We start from the raw sequence: 23323 nt of genomic DNA on the forward strand, positions 1-23323 counted from the left end.
CAGTGAGCCGCTCGACGACGCGTTGAGCTGGTCTTTGGGTGGGCTGCATAAACATATTCAACATAAGGGAAAGTTGTGCAATAGACGAATACTATGAATTACTCTGGTATCTGGATACTTACGATTTTGCCAGGGGCTTGGCCCTGGGCGGCCACTCCTCTCCGCCGTCGTCGGCGTCGGTGGAGTAGTCCGGAGGAAGGGTTTTCCCCTTCTTGGACCCTCCGGCCTCCCCAGAGAGGGCGGCCTTCCTTTTCTTCTCTCCTCCCGCTGGAGGGGGAGAGGTCTCTTCTTCTTCCTCCTCGTCTCCATAGGAGCAATGCGCCACGGAACCGTCGGATAATGGATCCGACACCTCTTGGCGCCGGGCACTCTTTCGAGTCCCCGTGGCCTTTTTCGCGGCCTTCTTCTCCGGCACCACATAGGGTGCCGGAACCAGCAGCTTCGCCAAGCGAGCGTCCGTTGGGCCTTCGGGCAAAGGAGCCGGAGAGTTGATCTGTCCGGACGTCACCAGCCAATCCTGTCAAAGGTAAGGGAGCTTAGATCCCGCATGGAGTCAAACTATGAAAAACTGATACCCTGTAAAAGGAAAAAACAGCTTACCGCATGAGCGTGACACTGTGTACTGAATCCGCGATCCTCGGTAGCGGATGCGGGGGCTTAGGCGCCCTTGAAAAGCACCTTCCAAGCATCTTCGTACGTCATGTCGAAGAGCCTGCTCAGAGTTTGGTGTCGCGCCGGGTCGAACTCCCACAGGTTGAAAGCCCGTTGTTGACACGGGAGGATCAGGCGGATGAGCATAACCTGGACTACGTTGACAAGTTTGAGCTTCTTGTCCACCAGGGTTTGGACGCATGTTTGGAGTCCGGTCAGCTCTCCTTTTTTACCCCACGACAGGCCCATCTCCTTCCAGGAGGTGAGCCGTGTAGGGGGTCCGGATTGAAACTCGGGGGCTGCGACCCATTCGGGGTCGCGCGGCTCGGTGATGTAAAACCACCCCGATTGCCACCCCTTCAGGGTCTCCACAAAGGAGCCCTCGAGCCATAAGACGTTGGCCATCTTTCCCACCATGGCGCCTCCGCACTCCGCCTGGTTGCCGCGCACCACCTTCGGCTTGACATTGAAAGTCTTGAGCCATAGGCCGAAATGGGGGCGGATGCGGAGGAAAGCCTCGCACACGACGGTAAACGCCGAGATGTTGAGGACAAAGTTTGGGGCCAGATTGTGGAAATCCAGGCCATAGTAGAACATGAGCCCCCGGACAAATGGGTGAAGAGGGAAGCCCAGTCCGCGGAGGAAATGGGGGAGGAACACCACCCTCTCATGGGGCCTAGGGGTGGGGATGAGCTGCCCCTTTTCGGGAAGCCGATACGCAATGTCGTTAGACAAGTATCCGGCCTTCCTCGGTTTTTTGATGTGTCCCTCCGTGGCGGAGGAGACCATCCACTTGCCTCCCGCTCTGGACATGGCTGGAGAAGGTTGAGGTGGGGAGTGCGGACTTGAGCGCTGGAGCTCGAGTGCGCGAGAATGGATAAGCAAGGGAGGAAGAAGGCGTAGGTGAAAAGGTGGATCCTTATCCCCTTATATGGGTGGACACAACTACGTGTCCCCACCAGCCTGGTAAAACTCGCTTATCTCCAAGCGCCGTAATCAATGGCGCGGTTGGGTTACCCACGCCTGTATTGATGAGAATCCCGGAATAAGGGGACACGATCCTTGCTTTAACAAGATGTGCCAAGGAAACCGCCTCGCATGACGCACTGAGGTGGGATAATGAAACGACTCGGATAAAGGCTTGGCCGTGGTGTGTCACATTACGGAATAGGTCAGCGGATTAGATTTGTGTAAATATTATTCTCTCTATGGCAATATGTGGAAACTTATTTTGCAGAGCCGGACACTATCTTTGTGTTCAAAATCTTCTATGAAGTACTTGGAGGAGGAACCCGCCTTGCAATGCCGAAGACAATCTGCGCGCCGGACTCATCGTCATTGAAGCCTGGTTCAGGGGCTACTGAGGGAGTCCTGGATTAGGGGGTGTCCGGATGGCCAGACTATACCTTCAGCCGGACTCCTAGACTATGAAGATACAAGATTGAAGACTTCGTCCCGTGTCCGGAAGGGACTTTCCTTGGCGTGGAAGGCAAGCTTGGCAATACGGATATGTAGATCTCCTACCATTGTAACCGACTTTGTGTAACCCTAACCCTCTCCGGTGTCTATATAAACCGGAGGGTTTTAGTCCGTAGGACAACATACACAACAACAATCGTACCATAGGCTAGCTTCTAGGGTTTAGCCTCTCTGATCTCGTGGTAGATCTACTCTTGTACTACCCATATCATCAATATTAATCAAGCAGGACGTAGGGTTTTACCTCCATCGAGAGGGCCCGAACCTGGGTAAAACTTCGTGTTCCTTGCCTCCTCTTACCATCCGGCCTAGACGCATAGTTCGGGACCCCCTACCCGAGATCCACCGGTTTTGACACCGACACCACAGCTTTACTCTGATTTCTTGTCTTGGTTGCGAAGTTGCCTTGTGTTGAAGGATGGATACGGCTGGATGTAGGGATTGTTAGTTTGGGTGAGATATTGTGCTTCCCCTGTATCCCCAACACCTGATTGCATAACCAGAAAGTTTCGGGAGTTTATAAGTGGGAATTCAAGTAGCTCGTAGGATATCCTTCCTACAGACACATGATACGATATGGGATCTATCATATGTTTGGTTTCTGGCTTATTCTGCAAGCCAAATCCTTTGTTTTGTTTTGAGTTGTGGTATTCGAGTTGCTTCAATGTCAAGTGTTGACTCCATACCTTCCCTAAACGATGTTCTCATATTTCTAGGTGAATACTAATCCTTCATGATAATTGAGATGGTCATGTCAATCCTTTTCAACCGGCGTGTTTCTGTTCAAGTGGATCCGATCATTTCAACATTCGCAAGATCACCTCTCAGTTTTCCCAACGGTGTTCGTTCTATCTGCCCAAGTTGTCTTTGTTTTCCCCCCCTCCCCCCCTTTTTTTTAAGGATTCAGATTTTTTTATAAAGTATCCTTTTATTGATGGGAATTCTCTCCATTCTTTTCCATCAATGTTCTTATCCGGTGATTCTCAGGAAGATACTAAGGAAGCTTAGAGTTTATTATTCTTCATTCTTTTATCTTCTCCGGTGGATTCAAATCAAGCTTTCGGTGTTGATCATATCATTTTCATTGGTTCACATGCTTTACATGTTGGAAGTTCTTATCAAAGACTCTCTTATTTATTCACCTCTCGCTATTCATTTGTTCCGGAGTGTTGAAGATATCTCAGAAGATTCACGTTTCCATTGCTAATTCGTTTAAGCTATCTCGAGGTTGTTATCTCATTCAAGTCATTTAATTCAACCGATGCAATCTCTCTTTTAAATCGTTCAACGGTGTTTCTCTTGAGTGGGCCATAATCAACAGGTCTTTTTCCAGGATCTTACCTAACTCTTCTTTTTCCGGAGTTATTCGCAAATTCATTTCAAAGTTTGACGTAAGAATGAATTGTCATCAGTCAAATGTCTTTCTCCAAGATCTTTCAAATTATTTTCATCATTGGTTCAACCTTTCTAATTTTCATCCCAGAGTATCTCAACAATTCATGGTGGTCTTTCTCATTGTCATTCTCTGTATTTTAAGACCGAAGAAGAGTTTCTCTTCAATCTTATCCGTTCTCTCAAAGATTCATGGTGCTAGCTTTATGCCATCCTCTCATAATTGTTTTCGTTTGTGAGAATTCTTTTCACCCATCTGGAGCAATTCATGAGTCTTTTCAGTTTGATTCTCCGAAAGCCATCAACTCAGAATTATTCATTCTCAGCTTTCAGCTCTCATTCTCCAAATCTTATCGGTGCATCGCTCAAGTATTCTCTATTCAGCCTGTGATCTATTTGTTCTCATGTATCTAAATTCCCTCAAGTATCTTCATTCATCTTCTAATTCTTCCCGGTGTTTCTTTATCTTTTCTTCGTTCATTTTCAATCCTTACGGTGGTTTGTTCAAGGTTCCTCTTCATACATTATCATTTGTTCTTCCCAATCTTACCGGCAGATCGTTGAAGTCTTTTCTCAAGTTTGCGCCATATCTATCTTAATCCTTTCAACGAGAATAAGTAGTATGCCAAATCCATTGCTTGTCATCAATTTAATTGGTGAAGGATGAGCATAATGTAATTCTTATTCTTGTTTCATCGAGTAAATTCAATTCCTTATTCCGGAGGTTTATCAAAAATTCTCGGTTTCAATTGTTTCATCTTTTCTTTTCCCGGAGTTCCAAGCTCTCTCAAGAATGTCACCATGAAGCTCCATTTAAATCATCGCAAGGCTTCACCTTGTGTTTTCAACTTCTCTTTCTTTTCGTTATCCTTTTGTTTACCGGAGTTCTTCATGGAGGCTCTACGTGGTGGTTCATCAAGGATTCTTTTCATTCTTCAATTGTTCTTCAAGTTTTCTCTCGAAGTTAAGTTCCGCCAAGCTATACTCTCAAATAAACATGGTGCTCAACACGTGTTTTGTTTCGAGGAGTTCAAGAATTCTTCATCTTGCATTTCGTAGTGCAATTCTTTCTATGTTATCTTTTGAGGTGGTGTTATGTCATTCTTGACAATTTCCTTTCGTGTTTCATGATTCGCAAGTTGTCACGGATGGGATATGTAAACCCTTCATTTTCTTTTCGTTCAGGAGATCCTTTGCAATCCATTAACCTCTTTGTTGGAGTTATCTTGTGTCATTTTTTACCTAAAGCCTTCCCTAAGGATTGTTGCCATTTATGGTGCTTATAAATGACCCAAGTTCTTCATTTATCCTCCTGATGGAATAAGCTTCTCATCTCCTTGTTGATATCAATTCAATCTATTGTTTTCCGTTAGTGGTAGAATTTCACCTCATAGTTTTGAGAAGTTTTCCATAAGCCCACTACAAGCTTATTCTTTTCATTGTTGGTTCCAACAACTCCATTCAATCCTTCTTTCTAAGGATGCTTTCAAATTCATTGGTGGTAGAAGCTATCATTTTCTGCTACTTTATTTCTTCCTAACGATCTATCTTCTATTCTTTCTTCCGGAGGCATTGTGAAGTTGCTCTTTTCACTCATCATCTCAAGTTGTGAGGACCATGTTTTTTTGTGCTTATCCATTTAACTGGAGTGTCGTGCCCTCTTTTCAAGTTCTTCCCTTTCTGTCAAGTTTTGCCTCCCTTCTCAACCAGAGTGCTGTCTGAAATCTTTCTTACCCCTTGTACCATTCTTTCAATAGTTCTGAAGGCAGTGTACTGTTGATTTCGTCAAGTATCCTCTCATCTTGTCAAGTTATTGTTCAATTCCTTCCATTTACAGTCGGAGTGCTGCCCAAATTATATCATTCTTATTCCTTCTCTATCTTGTTTAACCGGAGTGTTGTGGCCATTGTCGGTGTTAAAACCGGCGGATCTCGGGTAGGGGGTCCCAAACTGTGCGTCTAAGGCGGATGGTAACAGGAGGCAGGGGACACAATGTTTTACCCAGGTTCGGGCCCTCTTGATGGAGGTAAAACCCTACGTCCTGCTTTATTTATTCTTGATGATATGGGTATTACAAGAGTTGATCTACCACGAGATTGGAGAGGCTAAACCCTAAAAGCTAGCCTATGGTATGATTGTCTGTTGTCCTATGGACTAAAACCCTCCGGTTTATATAGACACCGGAGGGGGCTAGGGTTACACAAGGTCGGTTACAAAGGAGAAGATATCCATATTCGTACTACCTAGCTTGCCTTCCACGCCAAGTAGAGTCCCATCCGAACACGAGACGAAGTCTTCAATCTTGTATCTTCATAGTCCAATAGTCCGGCCAAAGGATAGAGTCCGGCAGTCCGGAGACCCCCTAATCCCGGACTCCCTCAGTAGCCCCTGAACCGGGCTTCAATGACGATGAGTCCGGCGCGCAGTGTTGTCTTTGGCATTGCAAGGCGGGTTCCTCCTCCGGATATACCACAGAAGAGTTTAAATAAAGGATAGCGTCCGACCTTGCAAAATAAGTTCCACATACCACCGTAGAGAGAATAATATTTCCACAAATCTAATTTGCTGACACGTTTAGGCAACATGACATCATGCCACGGCTCGGCGATTATTCGAACCATTTTTCTTTAACTAGCCCCGCACATAACGCGAGGCAGTTTCTTGACATGTCTTGTCAAAGCAGAGATCGTGTTCCCCTTATTACGGGATTCTCATCAATACGGGCGTGGGTAACCCAACCGCGCCATCGATTACGACGCTTGGGGGATAAGCGAGTTTTACCAGGCTAGTGGGGGCGCATAGTTTCAGCCGCCCTTATAAAGGGATAAGGTCTAACCTTTTTCTACCCACGCCTTCTTCCTCCTTGCTCACCCATTCTCGCGCACTCGAGCCCCAACGCCCAAGTCCGCATCTTTCTCCTCAACCTCCTCCAAACATGTCTGGAGCGGGAGGGAAGTGGATGGCTTCCTCCATTACAGAGGAACACATCAAAAAGCTGCGCTGGGCCGGATACTTAGCCGCGAATATCGCGCATAGGCTGCCCGCTGCGGAGCAGATCGTCCCTACCCCGGAACCTCATGAGAGGGTAGTTTTCCTCCACCACTTCCTCCACAGACTGGGGTTTCCCCTTCATCCATTCGTCCGCGGTCTCGTGTTCTACTATGGGCTGGACTTTCATGATCTGGCCCCGAACTTCATCATCAACATTTCGGCGTTCATCGTCGTTTGTGGGGCCTTTCTCCGCATCCGCCCCCACTTCGGTCTGTGGCTGAAGACCTTCAATATCAAGCCGAAGGTGGTGGGCGGCCAACAAGCAGAATGCGGCGGAGCCATAGTGGGCAAGATGCCCAATGTTATATGGCTCGAAGGCTCCTTCATGGAGACCATAAAGGGGTGGCAATCGGCCTGGTTCTACATCACCGAGCCGCACGACACCAACTGGGCGGCGGCCCCCGAGTTTCGATTCGGATTCCCTACATGGCTCACTTCCTGGAAAGAGAAGGGCTTGTCGTGGGGTTCATCGGCGGAGCTGGACAGACTCCAGAAATGTATCCGGAACATGGCAAGCAAGAAACTCAAGCTTTTCAACATAGTCCAAGTCATGCTCATCCGCCGGATCCTCCCGTGTCAACAACGGGATTTCAACTTGTGGGAGTTCGACATGGCCCAGCACCAAACTCTGAGCGAGCTCTTCGACACGACGCACAAGGACGTCTGGAGGGTGCTGTTCAAGGGCGCCGAGGTCCCTCCCTCTCTCACCGAGGACCGCGGGCTAAGCGTGAAGCGCCAAGCGCATTCGGTGAGTTCTATACATCCGGTAGGATATTTATTTCCCCTTGCTTAACCATGTGCAGGGTCTGAGCTCCATGCCTTTGACAGGACTGGGTGGAGACGTCGGGGCAGATTAACTGTCCGGCCCCTCTGCCCGAAGACACTGCGGACGCTCTCCTGACGGAGATGCTGACTCCGGCTCCTTACCAGGTGCCGGAGAAGACCAAGAAGGCCAAGGGAACCTGAAAGAGTTCTCGGCACCAGGTGTTATCGGACTCATCGTCCGATAACTCCGCTACACACTCCTCCCCCGAAGCCGAGGAGGAAGATGAAGATGCTCCCCCTTCAGTCGGGGGAGACAAGAAAAGGAAGGCCGCCCCCACTGGGGGGGCCGGAGGGTCCAAGAAGGGAAGGACTCTCCTTCCGGACTACTCCACCACCGCCGTCGAAGGCGAAGACGAGTGGCTGCTTAGGGCCAAACCCCTGGCGAAGTCGTAAGTATTCGGACACCAGAGTAACTCATAGCATACTTTTGTCGCACTGCTTCTCCTAACGCCAAATTATGATTATGCAGACCGCCCCGAGCCCGTATCGACGTATCCTCGTCGGACGGCTCCCTGGACTCGTTGGCTATGGATAGAGATCCACTTCCGACCTCCACCTCCCCTTGCCCTACGGACAACGCCGAGGTGTTGTCTCAAGAAGCACCGGGTCAAGGGGAGACAGTTCCGGAGGTGCCTCAAGGCGACCTTCTGGACTCCGGGAGCAGAGGGAGCAAGGCTCCCGAGGGCTCCGAGTTTGGCCCTCAGCCGAACACCGCACCGGAACCTCTAGTGGTTCCGGACTCGGGCAGGCGGCCTCCTTCCAAGAGGGGCAAGACGCCTGTGCCGGTGACCTCTGTCCGTCCAGAGGCACCGGACAATCTGCTGGGAGCGCTTCGCGGCGCTTCCATCGACGAAGAGCACCGCACTATTATGAGTGCGGTGGTCCAGAAGGTTCAGTCCGCCAAGAGCGGACTGACTGAAGCCTGTGCCAGCCTTCTAACAGGCTTTGAGGTAAGTTTTTGAAATATAGGAAAAATATTACCGCATAGACAGTAGCCCCTGATGCTCTGTTCGATGTTCACAAAGAAAAGCCGGACAGAGGATCAAACAATATCGCATGAGTCTAATATAAGTGTGTCTATATGCGTATGCAGGCTTCGCTGCTAGCCTCTGCCGCACTGACTGCGGAGGTTGCCGCACTGAAGCAGGACCTCCAAGGGTCCAAGGAAGAGCTCGGACTTGCCAAGAGGCAGCTCGAGGAGAACAAAGGTAAGTAGTACCTAGTCTATGGATATGTATAAAAAGAATGCGATTGCAAAATAAATGGATCATCGTAAATTTGCCAGGGGCCACGACCGAGGTGGCGACCCTGAAGCAAGCGCTATCTGAGGCCGAAAACAAAGCGGCCAAGGAGCGCACCGAGCGGGAAAGGCAGGAGGCTCAGGTGGGCGAGGTGCAGGAAGAGCTCCACGCTCTCGTGACGAAGCACGAGACGTCGGAGCTTGACTTGAAGACGCGAGAGTCCGAGCTTGCCACGTCCCTTGAGAGCGCAAAGAATGCCAAGGCCGAAGCCCAAAAGGCCCTCCAGGAGATTGATGCGATGAAGAAGATAGCGGCGAGTAAGGCATTCTATATGCAAAGCAAGCATATAAAAGTAAATTACTTGTTACTTACCTGAATCCGGAGCTCTCTAGGAGCATTCGCAGATTTGCCCCGCAGCGTGTCGGATGCCGTGAAATTTTACTGGGCCAAGGAGGGAGGCTCCACGGAGAAGCTGTCTGGTCTCAGTATACTGGGACCGAACACCCGGTGCCTATGAGTGACCAGCTGAAGCAGCTGGTCGAGCTACACAAGGCGGGTGAATAGGCCATGAAGGGCTTTATAGTCCGGATGTGGCCTGGCGACGCCCTTCCCAACAGCTACTTCGGCCTGGTGAGGCGGCTTGTGGATGCCTGCCCACGGCTGGAAGTCATCAAGCGGTCCGTCTGCATCGAAGGTGCACGCCGGGCTTCCGCCCATGTGAAGGTGCAATGGGCCAAGCTGGACATCGTGAAGCTGATCAAGGAAGGGCCGCTAGAGGGCAAGGAGCATCGCCACCCCGAGATGTACTATGAGGGTGTCCTGAAGGGTGCTCGTCTCGTAGCGGACGAGTGTACGAAAGATATAATATTTGAGTGAACTCGCTCGTGTAATCCTATATTCATGAAAACTTGTTCATATGCGCTATGCAACGCTTGTTTGAATTTAAAATATTACCTTCTGTTCAGCTGTTTATCAAATCTGAGAGATGGCTAGTCGTCGGCTTCTGCCCCCATGCCACGAGTGTTGGGGTGTTCGGGATAAACCTGAGCACTCTTGTTCCCATTTTTGGGTCCTTCCAGGGAGGTGCTCAGCACAACGAACAAGGCAATCAGACTATAATGCGTTATCACTCTCACTTAGCCATAGAATTCTATAATTTTAAATTTCGGCGAAGCCCCTAGTGTTCGGAAGGCCGAATTTGGGGCGCGATACACGCCTTAAGCTGGACAGGGCCGACTCCTCGCTCTAAGCAGCATAATTCTTTAAGGACTCGAAAACCTCTCGAACAGCGACCAGTCTCTCGCCTTATCATGACAGTCAGTTTTAGCTTTCTCTACTGAGGTGCTTAGCCCAGCAGAACCGGGGCACAATCGCAGTAGTTCTCCCAGTGCTACCTTAGCCGATATAGCGGAACGTAAGGTACCAAAACATGGGAGCCGGGCAAACCCAACTATTGACCCAAGACATGATTTGGAGCTGATGCATATAATGCTATAAGTTTGGGGTGCCGCACTGTCGAAAGTGTTCGGACTTCTCACGCCGTATTATGGGGTATGCTTAAGCCCCTAGCGTATTGGCTGTACCAGCGTGTATGGGTGCTGGATGTCATGAATGAACATATATATATATAAACACTATTCTGATCACGGGATCAGAATAATATTCTGATCACAACCTGACCTGCCCCGCTAGAACTACGTTGAACTTCCCTGTGAACTACGTTGAACTTCCGCTAACATTGCCCAAATGGGGCTTGCGATATACCGTTGAAAAGCTATGGACTCCAATATCGTGATCCAACTTAAACTTTTGGCAAAAATATAAGCGGTTTAAGAGCAGTTTTGAAAACTGTTTTTTCTTCGCACAAAAAACGTGAATCGTATTTTCGATCGCATTTCTAAACCATTTTTTGGAATGAGGCATATAATATGGCGTTGGAAAGCTGCTGCAAAACCGCTCCTTCCACATGTTGTAATTTTTCTCTAATTCCCTATGGTTAAAGAAGTAATTTCAAAAAACGTAAAATTTCATAAACCGAACAGCTGAGTTCGTTTTTTCGATGTCATTTCTAAACGGCATATGATACAGCGTTGGAAAGCTTATGAAAATGCGCTACTTTTTCGTCTTGAAAGTTTTTTTCTAATTTTGAATGGTTTAAGAGTAATTTAAAAAATGGTCCAAGTCCTACCGAGTTCATATTTTCGAGCTAATTTTTTAACCGTGCGTCCGAATGCAGCAAATGATATGGCGTTGGAAAGCTTGAACAAATGCGAAACTTTTCGGTATGTATTGTTTCTCCCAATTCTTTATGGTTTTAAGTCAGTTTCGAAAAAGGCAAAAAAAGTATTTTTGCCGTAATTTATACAAACTTTATCAGAATGGGGCAAATAATATACTGCTGAAAAGCTACGGAAAATGTGAAACTTTTTCATGTTAATGGTTTTCTCTGATTTCTAGCTGTTTTCAAGTAATTTAAAAAACGGCGGGATCATGCGCTCTGCCTTTATCGCGAAACAGATTCTTCGAAAATGCACCGCATGAAGAACCTAAACTTCTCGGCGCGTGTACCTGAACTTCACTCTGTCTTTCACGCGATTTTTTTGCTCGTAGGTCTCCATCCACTGCTCGTAACTCCCCACCCATTCACCGGAATTGAGCTGGTGATATACCGATGGAAAGCTGCTATAAGCACGCAAGTTTCCTGTGTTGATCATCTTTTCATACTCGCGGCGATTTTAAAAGTTTTTCATCTAAAATTCATTCAGCGTAGTAGTTGAACTTCCTGCTGTTTTCACGTTGAACTTCTGTGATGTATTTTTGTTTGTAATTTTATCATCCATTCGTTAGTGTTACACAAATACTATTCCTTTTGTACAAACGTCTCTCACAATATTTTTTTAACTTTCTCCGACCGAGGACTTGAACTTACACAAATGATATTCCTATCGTTTTGAAGTAAATTAGAAAATGACGAGATCATGATTTCTGCCTTCATCGTGAATGGAAAAGCACTACGTGAAGTAGTTAAACTTCTCGGGCATGTCTGTTTGAACTTCACTTTGTTTCACTTTATTGTAATTTTCTTATATGAAATACACACCATGTAGTACGTGAACTTTCGGTTGTTATCACTTTGAACTTCTCTCTGTTTTGAGATAGTTATTTTAAAACATAAAAAAAACATATTTTTTATGTATTTTGGACATCTAAATACACGGTAAACCTCTCTCACAAGAATTTTTTAAGCTTTTCCTCGCTGAACACTTGAACTTCTAGCAACTATTTTTTCGTTTATGGGTTGTTTTTTCCGTTTATGGGTTGTTTTTAAAAGTGCAAAAAATGGCGTTGTGTTTTTTTATTTTTGAAGAGGTAAATCCTAGGTTTTAATGAACTCCAAACTTCTCTGTTATTTCAATTTGAACTTCACCTTTTATATTTTGAGTAAAGAATAGTATTCGATTTTTATACAGAAATACAAGGTGAACCTCTCTCGCAAGATTTTTTGAACTTCTCCGGACAGAGCACTTAAATTTCTGTCATGTATTTTTGTTCAACATCTCTCACAAGAATTTTTGAACTTTCTCGGACCGAGCACTTGAACTTCTAGCAACAAAACTTTTAGCCTTTGCTTTTCCATTCTTTTTTTCATACAAATGCACACCGTGTAGTACTTGAACTTCTGGCAATTATCAATCTGAACTTCTCTCGGTTACGCGAAAATATCTGAGTTTTTTATAGACATTGAACCACACTACTTTTTTATTTGAACTTCATTGTGTATTTTTAGAAATTTCAAAATTGGAGGTTTTTTAGCAACATCGAACTTCTTCGTTATTTGGAATTGAACTTATTGGTTTTATTCTTTAGTAACTAGAAAAATCCAATTTTTCAAATAAACATCTAACCGCTCACTTTTTTAAATTTGAATATCCGGATATTTAAAAAAGGGGGAAATCCATGTTTACAAACTTTTTAAACTGCTCGATTTTTTTAATTTGACTTTCTTGGTTTTGGAATAAACTTTTTTGAACTTCTATGTTATTTAAATTTGAACTTCTCTATTTTTTTAATAAAATATAGAAACATCATTTTTTATAAACTTTTCGAAGTGCTCGATTTTTCTTATTTTTGAACTTCTCGGTTTATTCTATTGTAACGGGGAGAATCACAGGGTTGTAATAAACATCAAACCACTCCGTTATTTAATTTGAACTTCTATTTTTTTAGGAACCGGGAAAATTTGTTATTTAGTTTTTTCGAACTGGTTAGTTATTTTAATTTTAACTTCTTTGTTTTTTTCCAATAATAACGGAAAAATGTTTCTTATAAACATCGAACCGTTCTGCTTTTTATGTGAACTTCTAGGTTTCTTTGAAATGGGAATAATCTGATTATTTTAAAAAGAATATCAAACCGCTTTGTTATTTTAACTTGAACTTCTGGATTTTTTTTAAACAGGAAAACCAAATTAGTTTAGCACTTGATCCCCTTTTTTGTAACTAGCAAAGTGTTCATTTAGATACTATTGTCTTGTAGGTATTAACACATGCACCTTGTGTACTGCGAAGGACATACATGCACAAGGCACTCGAATCATAATAGTAATAAAATAATTTGGATGCAAATCAAGTGAAAAAATAAACTGTTGATAGATAAGGTCATGTGTCCATTACCCACAATGAAATAGTACTAATGAGTACAAAGTAATTTCACAAATCTGTACCATAGCATGGATCTCCCATGGATACGTTCAGTGGTAGTACTCAGTGAAGAATGCATAACAAAAACTGTAAAAGAGGTCAAGAGTGGTTAAGTGATAAAGATGCAAGCTTTTTCCATGATTGCACTGCACATGTTTAGAGATTTCGCACCAGCAGTGTGCTGCTGTTGAACCTTTGGCATTCCTTATATAAATGAGCTTGAACTCCTGGAAACTTGTGAGATGAACGCATCTCTCGAAATCCATCGACTAGTTAAGAACAATTCCTGGGATCCTCCCACATGGTGCATAAAAGTTGGCCTTCAATCTCAATAATAATATTATAGGAATCCTTCTTCAATCACCATCAACATGGTTATCCCTGTAGGTCAACTATCAATTTAAGATTCTGAACATACTAGCTTAGGCAAAATGTGCACGAGCTACTGAAGAAACTGAAGATTGTTGGCAAACAACATAAGGCAGTAAAGGTTGTTCTTGAACTTCTTGGTTTTTTTATTCTGAACTTGCGATTTATTTACTTTTTGCAGGGTGCAGTGCCACTGCGGGTGCTGGGAGGCCGGGCTTCGCTCCCTTAGGTAGCTGCGTCCTCCACTGCTTAGGACAGCAAGCAGGGGAGGAAGGAGGGACGGACCTGAAGCAAGCACTAGTAAGTTTTTGAATATAGTGGACATCCTACTTATAAGCTCAGGAAAAAAAAGCACATCAGACTATGTACGTCACAGTGCAAAGCAAAGGAAAATCAAAGTGAACAGTTAGTTACAAAAGTTTCCTTTCAAGCATTAAGGCCAAAGCGAGGAAATAGCTACAGAATCACGTAGCAAAAGGGCAAAACACACGGGAACATACGCATTTTACATTGACCTTTTGTATGTTCACTATATGCAAAAAGAACAGAAAAATTAAAGTAAGTTCTCATAAGCATAAAACAAACAGGTAGAGGGCACACTATCAATTGGGGAAATTTCTGAATCTTCTGTACACATTCTTGAACAAAGAATGAATTACTGATTTTTATAGTACAAACTTCTGAATCTTATTCTGGCACATTAGCACCTGTACATACTTGAGATTTAGGAGAGAACGAACGAGTAGAACAAAGAATTAATTTTCACGTACAAATTTCCATATCTTCTGTATATACTTGAACAAACAAGACAGCAAAAAGATAGAGAGCATAACACCAGCATTTGTATGTGAGATTTAGGAAAATGAACTAGAAAAAGACAGAGGCAGATTACGGACGCGGTGACAGAGGGCTGCTGGATGGCATATAAGGCGGAAGAGAATGTGAGGCAGATTACGGACGCGGTGACAGAGGGCTGCTGGCTTGTTTGTTCAAGTATATGCAGCATTTATAAAGATTTCTGAGGTACCTTTTTTATTTGAACTTCTTGCTCAAATTTTTGACCTTCCAAATTTGACTTTTAGATATTAAAAACTTCATTTTTTTAACATCGACCTACTTGTGTTTAGCACAGGCACAAGTTTTATTTCTCTTAGTAATACAAAATTCCTAGTTTGGGAATAAAAATCCTAGTTTTTTATTAAATATCAAGCCGTTTTGTTTTTTAGATTTGAAACTTCTAGGTTTTTTTTAGCGGAGAATATCCTTTTTTAACAAATTTGTGTTGAGATGCTTTTTTTTAGTTTGACCTTCCTGGGATTGTAATAAACGTTTCACTTCTTCTGTTTTTTAATTTGAACCTCTAGGTTTTTTCTAGAAACAACGAAAATCCAGTTTTTATATAAATTTTGTAAATCCTTTGGTTTTTTAATTCAAACTTCTTGGTTTTTTATTTATCAATGGAGAGAAATCCTAGTGATGTAATAAACGTCTAACTGTCCTGTTATTTAAATTTGAACTTCTAGGTTTTTTTTAGAAACAAGGAAAGTCTATTATCTTTTTGAACGATAATCTGTACATACAAAAATCCCAAAAAGATAAGTTGCGACAAATGAAAACCAACACATAAGTTTTATTGCATAGACAAAATACATTCTCACATGAACATATAATCGATTCATGGTTCCCATATTTTCAGTGCCATTCTTTCTTGTACACTTTCAGAACTTTTTGTTGGTGGAATACAATAACTAGCGCCATAATATATCCCCTTGAACCTCTGTCGTATATATATCTGAACTTCATCCATGTTTCATGTTTTTGTGCTCTTTGTTCTTCGTCACACAACACCAAAAAAGCTTTTCACTAAATGTAGGATTCAGTAAAAACCTAGCGTTGTTTCCTGAACATACTTCACTAAAAAATTCAGGATACAAATGCAGGATTCAATATATGTAGTTACAAACATCCATTTTTGTTTGCTAAAATCCGTAGTTGGCAGTCAGGCAGGTCAAACAACACTTTCTGTCATTGAAGAAGGTCGAGGCGACCTCCCGAGAAGTTCAATTAAAACAAAGATTGCAATGGCAGACCATGGACATGGGAATTTGTTTTGGATGAGGCGGCAGGCTAGGGAGAGCTCGGTGGCCGGAAACACAGTGGCCAATGCATCAGGGGTATATGAGCTTTAAGGCCATCTAACTTTTTGGGTCAATGCATCAGGGATGCTCTGTGCGTGCATCTCCTCAATACTGTACTGTTGTCAGTCATCTCCCGAAGATGCACACACATATATGGTGGCCCTCTTTATCTTGTACTACTACGAAAATTGAGATTGCTGCTGCTACTACAGTGGAAGTATATCACCACTGATGTGCTATTTTTGAGTCGGCATGGAGGCTTGCCATCAACCTAATCATCGAATGCATATGGTAATTAAGGGCGATTGACATGTAGAGCAGTACAGGAGCATTTGATACTACATACTGTGATTTAGAGAATGCTATGACTATTGATGGATGGAAAAGTACTGTCTCCGAGTGAATAATAATCTTACTAACCAGTTCAGTTTGCAGCATCACCACGGACGCAGGCATCCCACATGCATCTCAACAAACACCACACAACGACCAAAGCATGGAACACACGCGTGTGGCCGAAGACATGGGGTGTGCTCCCGTCCCCGCTGAGTTCGCCAGCTGCCGTTCCGTCCCGAGCTCTCCCCCACTCCATCTCCATCCATGCAGTGAGTGCACGCGATGAAATTAGCCGGCACCATCGCGAGGTGGAAAACAGCGGCCATGGCTGCCGTTGAGCAGCAGGAGGGGCCGTTGTGCGGTCCGACCACGAGAGCGTCTTGGCAGCGGAGTTCCAGCACGGGAGGCTGGGGGCAGTGGGCCGGCGGCTGGAGGTGCTCTGTGTGGCAGGGCTCCGGCAGCGGTAGGAGGGAAGAAGGTTGCGGTGGCAGTTCGAGGAAAGTCGTGGCGGCAAGTGGAGCAAGTTCCCGCGTCGGCAGGTTCCCGGCAACGGGATGTGGGTTGGTGGAGATTGCGGTGGCGCGATCCACATTGTGGGACGGTGGATCCGGCCTGATTCCGGGCGAGGAACGATGGTGGCGGCGCGATCCGCGGCGAGGGACAGTGGCGGCGCCGGCTGGGGGTGGTGGCGCGTTCCGGGCGTCGATGGCGACGTCGGTTGGGGGCGGTGACGCATTCTGGGCGGCGACAGCGACGCCCGTTGGAGGCGGTGATGGGGATCGGTTAGGGAATTCGGGATCTGGGAGGATATAGGTGGGCTTTTTTCCTGTTCGGTACCAGCTCCGGAGTTCGGGAGGAACCCTCTGTCGCCCTTATAAGGGCTGTTGTGATACAAATAACTATTCTAATTCTGGGATTAGAATAGTGCTATCCTATATATATATATAAAAGAAAAATGCAATAATAGTCTTAGTGCTATGCATTGTTTATTTAAAAAGGTGCGTTAAAGCAGAATGATACAGGTAGTGCGATAAGCAAAAAGTAGGACTATGTCCCCTCCAAGGGCAAGCTGAAGAATAGTATTAAAGCAAGTATTTCACTCGTTATCGTAATCCACCTAGGAGTTCCGTGGTGTGACATAGCTTTCTGCCTTCTTGGTTGCTGCATCATATGATCGGCAATCATGCTGTCGGACAGGGTTTCCAGAGATTAAAATCCTAAAAGAGAAAAATAACAAAGCAGGAAGCCCCTAGTGCGGTTTAAGCCGTGTCTTGGAGCATGTCGTAATCGTGCCCCCTCCCTACCTGTGCCCATGGTATTTTTAATGCGTAATTATGTACGCGTGGCACGAGTTTCGCCGCTTGGCTTGGGCCGGGGTGGGGGCCGCATTGCTATGCGAGCTCAGAACGTGCCAGGCGGTCCTGTTGCCGATTACTCCGGGCGCGCTTGATTGTGTTCGGGTCCTTAAACGTCGAACTAGTGGATTGCCTTAAGAGGCTACTTTGCGCTTCTGCTGCGAGGGCCGCGGTGTGCTCCTCCGTTCGGAGAGAGCGCTCTATGTTTCCATTAACTGTAATGACCCCCCGAGGTCCTGGCATCTTGAGCTTGAGGTATGCATAATGCGGTACCGCATTGAATCTCGCAAATGTGGTTCGCCCGAGCAGTGCGTGATAACCACTGCGGAATTGGACTATATCTAAGATTAACTCTTCGCTTCGGAGGTTATCCGGGGATCCGAAGACCACTTCCATTGTGACAGAGCCTGTGCAATGTGCCTCTACACCTGGTATGAAGTCTTTAAAGGTCATTTTTGTGGGTTTGATCCTTCAGGGGTCTATACCCATTTTGCGCATTGTGTCCTGGTAAAGCAGGTTCAGGCTGTTGTTGTCGTCCATAAGGACTCGAGTGAGGTGAAATCCGTCAATTATTGGGTCTAGGACCAGTGCGGCGAATCTGCCATGACGGATACTAGTGGGGTGGTCCCTGCGATCAAAGGTGATCGAACAAGAGGACCATGGGTTGAACTTTGGGGCGACTGGCTCCAACGCATATACGTCCCTGAGCGCACGCTTCCGCTCCCTCTTGGGGATGTGGGTTGCATATATCATGTTCACCGTCCGCACTTGTGGGGGGAACCTCTTCTGTCCTTCGGTGTTCGGCTGCCGGGGATCTTCCTCGTCATCGCTATGTGGCCCCTTATCTTTGTTTTCGGCATTTAACTTGCCAGCCTGCTTGAACACCCAACAATCCCTGTTGGTGTGGTTGGCTGGCTTTTCAGGGGTGTCGTGTATTTGACACGAGCGATCGAGTATACGGTCCAAACTGGATGGGCCCGGAGTGCTTCTTTTGAATGCCTTTTTCCGCTGACCGGGTTTAGAGCCTTTGAATCCGGCATTGACTGTCGTATCCTCGGTATTGTCGCTGTTAATGTGGCGCTTATGTTTGTTGCGACGTGACCTGCTATTGTCGTCCTTGGTATCCGAAGTACCATGGTTCTTTGATATATTATTACTGCGAGCCAGCCAGCTGTCTTCTCCCGCACAAAAGCGGGTCATGAGTGTCGTGAGGGCTGCCATAGATTTCGGCTTTTCCTGACCAAGGTGCGGGGCTATCCACTCGTCGTGGATGTTGTGCTTGAAAGTTGCTAGGGCCTCTGCATCCGGACAGTCGACGATTTGATTTTTCTTTGTTAGGAACCGCGTCCATAATTGCCTGGCCGATTCCTCTGGCTGCTGAATTATGTGGCTCAAGTCATCGGCATCTGGTGGTCGCACATAAGTGCCATGAAAGTTGTCGAGGAATGCGGCTTCCAGATCTTTCCAACAGCCAATGGACTCTGCTGGCAAGATATTGAGCCAATGCCGAGCTGGTCCTTTGAGTTTGAGTGGGAGGTATTTAATGGCGTGTAGATCATCACCGCATGCCATGTGGATATGCAGGAGGAAATCCTCGATCCATACCGCAGGATCTGTTGTGTCGTCGTATAATTCTATATTTACGGGTTTGAAACCCTCTGGGATTTGATGATCCATTACTTCGTCTGTGAAGCATAAGGGGTGTGCGGCGCCTCTGTACTGGGCTATATCGCGATGCAGCTCCAATGAGTCTTGCCCGCTGTGCTCGGCCTGACCGGATTACTTTTACTGTATCCGGTGTGACGATTATCGTCTCGCATAGTGGCGCGCCCTCGTGATCCGTAGATTGATCTTGCATGTTTTGCTTTGTCCTCCAATACATCTCGCAGGTTTGGCGTATTTACCCATGCCTTTTTATTTGAATGGCGTCGGGGTGCAGGCTGAGCTTTTGGCTGGAATGCCTCTCTGTCGCGGCCACGAGGTGGCCGATCAGCCGCGTCATACGCTTCTTCCTCTAGTCGAGGTAGCAACCTGCATTTTGGGTAACTCTTGGAGGGGCGTTCGAGTTTATATTCCTCGGCCGCCACAGTCCATCAGTCAGCTAGTAGATCTTGATCAGCTTGAAGCTGCTGTTGCTTTTTCTTAAGGCTATTTACCGTGGCTATAAGCCGGCGCTTGAAGCGCTCTTGTTCGATGGGATCCTCTGGCACGACGAATTCGTCATCGTCGAGGCTTGCCTCGTCTTCGGAGGGAGGCATGTAATTATCATCCTCCTCCTCTTCATCCGCCGCTCTCTCAGGAGGGCTGGCTTCTCCCTCCTCCTGCCCTAAATCGTGCTGGGGTGGATTGTTGCCATCTTCGGCACTATCCGGAGTGCTATTATCTCCTGTGCCGGTATCACCACTTTTGCTTTGGCGAGACTTAGAGCGGCGCCGCTGACGTCGGTGCTTGGGTTGCTTCTTGGAGGGGTCATCCTCTGTTGTCTCGTCGCCATTACCTTCTTTGGGTGTGTCCACCATGTATATATCGTATGATGAGGTGGCTGTCCAGTGCCGTGTGGGCGGTGGTTCCTCTTCGTCTCCCGCATCGTCGTCCATACCATCGATGTCTTCGGAGTCGAAGTCGAGCATGTCGGTTAAGTCATCGACAGTGGCTACTAAATGGGTGGTGGGTGGGCGGCCATTTTCTTCGTCATCCGCATCCCAATCCTGCCGGACATAGTTCGGCCAGGATCCTTCTGACAAGGAGAGAGACCTTAATGAGTTCAGTATGTCGCCAAAGGGCGAGTGATGAAAAATATCCGCGGAGGTAAACTCCATGATCGGTGCCCAATCGGATTCGCTAGGAACGGGCGCAGGCGGTTCGGAGTCCGTGGCCGGAGAAGGATCCGGCAGTTTGACAACACGGCTCTCGTGCAGGGTAAGGTCGATATTCGGCTCGATCGCCGCTGAGGATAAGGCCTCCGTGGCAGGGTCCATCCACCCGTCCATGGACGGCGCAACTGGCTCTGAATTGAAGGTCAGAGCGGCTGCCGGTGCGATCTCCTGAATACTGTCCGATGGTAGAGCTAAATCGTACTCATCGTGACCGTGTGACGCACAAGGCAGAGGCTCGAATCCGTCGAACGTCAAGTCTCCGCGGATATCGGCTGTGTAGTTTAAGCTTCCAAATCTGACCTGGTGGCCAGGGGCGTAACTTTCGATCTGCTCCAGATGGCCAAGCGAGTTGGCCCACAGTGCGAAGTCGCCGAACACAAAGATTTGTCCGGGGAGAAAAGTCTTACCCTAGACTGCATCACTATTGATGATCGTAGGAGCCATCAAGCCTAACGGCGACGACACAGAGGAACTCTCAATGAAAGCACCAATGTCGGTGTTAAAACCGGCGGATCTCGGGTAGGGGGTCCCGAACTGTGCATCTAAGGCGGATGGTAACAGGAGGCAGGGGACACGATGTTTTACCCAGGTTCGGGCCCTCTTGATGGAGGTAAAACCCTACGTCCTGCTTGATTTATTCTTGATGATATGGGTATTACAAGAGTTGATCTACCACGAGATCGGAGAGGCTAAACCCTAAAAGCTAGCCTATGGTATGATTGTCTGTTGTCCTATGGACTAAAACCCTCAGGTTTATATAGACACCGGAGGGGGCTAGGGTTACACAAGGTCGGTTACAAAGGAGGAGATATCCATATCCGTACTACCTAGCTTGCCTTCCACGCCAAGTAGAGTCCCATCCGGACACGAGATGAAGTCTTCAATCTTGTATCTTCATAGTCCAACAGTCCGGCCAAAGGATAGAGTCCGGCAGTCCGGAGACCCCCTAATCCCGAACTCCCTCAGCCATCATTCCTCTTCTAACCGGACTCTCGTCCAAGTGCTTTCATTTTACCAAGCTCATATTCTTTACCTTCCTTTTTCCAACCAGAGTGTTGTTGTATTTGATCCTTATCGTTCCGTGTACATCTCGTTTCATCCGGAGTGCTTGCATGTACTTATTGTCCATTGAAACCATTTTTCTCGTGTCTTTCAACCTACAAGGTTCTAGTAATGTTCCTTGTTCCTCTTTTCTAACGGAGTGCTTTCAACGTTGTTCATCTTCGTTGTATTCTTTCTTTCAATTTGTTCAACCTCGCAAGGTTCTTTGGTTTCACTCATTTGTCAAAGAAGCAACTTAGCTTCACCTCTTCTCTTCATCTTCCGTTTCCCTCCGCTGCCATCCTAGATCTCGGGACGAGATCCTCTCGTAGTGGTGGAGTGTTGTGACGCCCCGAGACCGTTGCGCCAGGTGTCTTCCAGTTATTCGTTGTTGTTGCCTTGTCATTCGCTTGCGTGTTGCATCTTTCCATGTCATCATGTGCATTGCATCATCATGTTTTTTCAAAACTTGCATCCGTCCGGGTTCCCCCAGTTCCGTCCGTTGTCCGTTTTGAGCCCAGACACACTCGCACGCGCCCGCGGCATGTCCGGAATATTATTTTACAAGTGGCCGAAAAATGTTCTCGGAATGGGTTGAAAGTTGGCATGCGGTGTTGTTTTGTTGTCAGTGGACTGCCTGTTAATTTTCGTCGCATTCGGAGCTCGTTTCATAGCCCAACCGTTAAATATATAGCGGCATTATAGCCGGTCGGACGTTTTCGGTCTCCGAAGACTGCTTTCGGGCCTCTCTCTCTCTCCTCTCCTCTCAGACCGAGGGCTTCTGCACAGCCCACAAGTTCCAACCGGCCCCTCGTGTGCGCGTCCGAAACTTCCCTAGGCCCGACCCGGGCAGTCGTTACCGATGTGTCCAGATCATCCCCAAACATCTATAAAACATCTTCGTTTTATATTTTTGGACTCCCTAACCTATTTTTCCCGACCGTCCGATTTCGATCGGAGGAACAGATTAACCCCTACCCTAATCCCCCACCTACTATATATTTGAGCCTAACCCTAGATCTTAGGATGTCCCATCCATCCCTCTCGTCTCCGCCACCGCCACCCACTCACCATCTCCATCGGGATCCTCCCAGATCCATCCACTCCACCCAGCCGACCCGACCACCTCCCTTGTTTTCAGCACCGGGCCAACCTCCTCCTCCCCTCGATCCACCCAACCCTGCAACCACCTCCTCGCTTCTCCTCTGCCTTGACCAGAGTATGGCTCCCCTACTCATGGGGCCCGAGCACCCAACGCCAGCAGCTAGCAGTCCACCCCCACGTCCGAGTCCTCGTGCTCGTGCGCCTTCTACACGAGACCAGAATCCCTCGTGCCCGGGCATCTCCGTCGACCCTGCCGTCGGCCGGCGACCTCGTCCACCGGAGCTCGACTTCGCCGGCCAGCAGCAGCAGCAACCAGCGCAGCCCCCTGCCTCAACCTTCGCCTCCCCGTCGTTCCTGCACCGCCGTCACCCCGCTTCCCTGAGCACCTCGTCGCCATTGCCAAACGGTAGAGCCGTCCAGCAACACCAGCTCCTCCCACCATGCTTCCCTCCCATCTGCTGATGTTCGTCTTCCCCTGCTCTTTCTCATATCTCTCTCTTTCTGTTCATGAGCACAGGAGGAGTGGAGCATTGCGCCACCGTCCTCGGCCGTTGCCGTTAGCCGTTGTTCTTCACCGGATACGGCATCCCCGGCCACAGGTCTAGTCCTCCTCCGCCCTCCCGTGAAGCCCTGACGCGCCAGGTCCCACCAGTGCATCGCCACCCGCCGTCCTGTGCCTCGCCCGTGCGCCGGCGTCGTCTGCTACGCCCCTGCGCCTCAAGTCCCGTGTCACCGCCGCCTTGCTCCATCCCCGCTGTTTCCGCC

The sequence above is a fragment of the Triticum urartu genome, chromosome 4 (genome assembly GCF_003073215.2).
Source record: "Triticum urartu cultivar G1812 chromosome 4, Tu2.1, whole genome shotgun sequence".
In the NCBI taxonomy this organism is placed as follows: domain Eukaryota; kingdom Viridiplantae; phylum Streptophyta; class Magnoliopsida; order Poales; family Poaceae; genus Triticum; species Triticum urartu.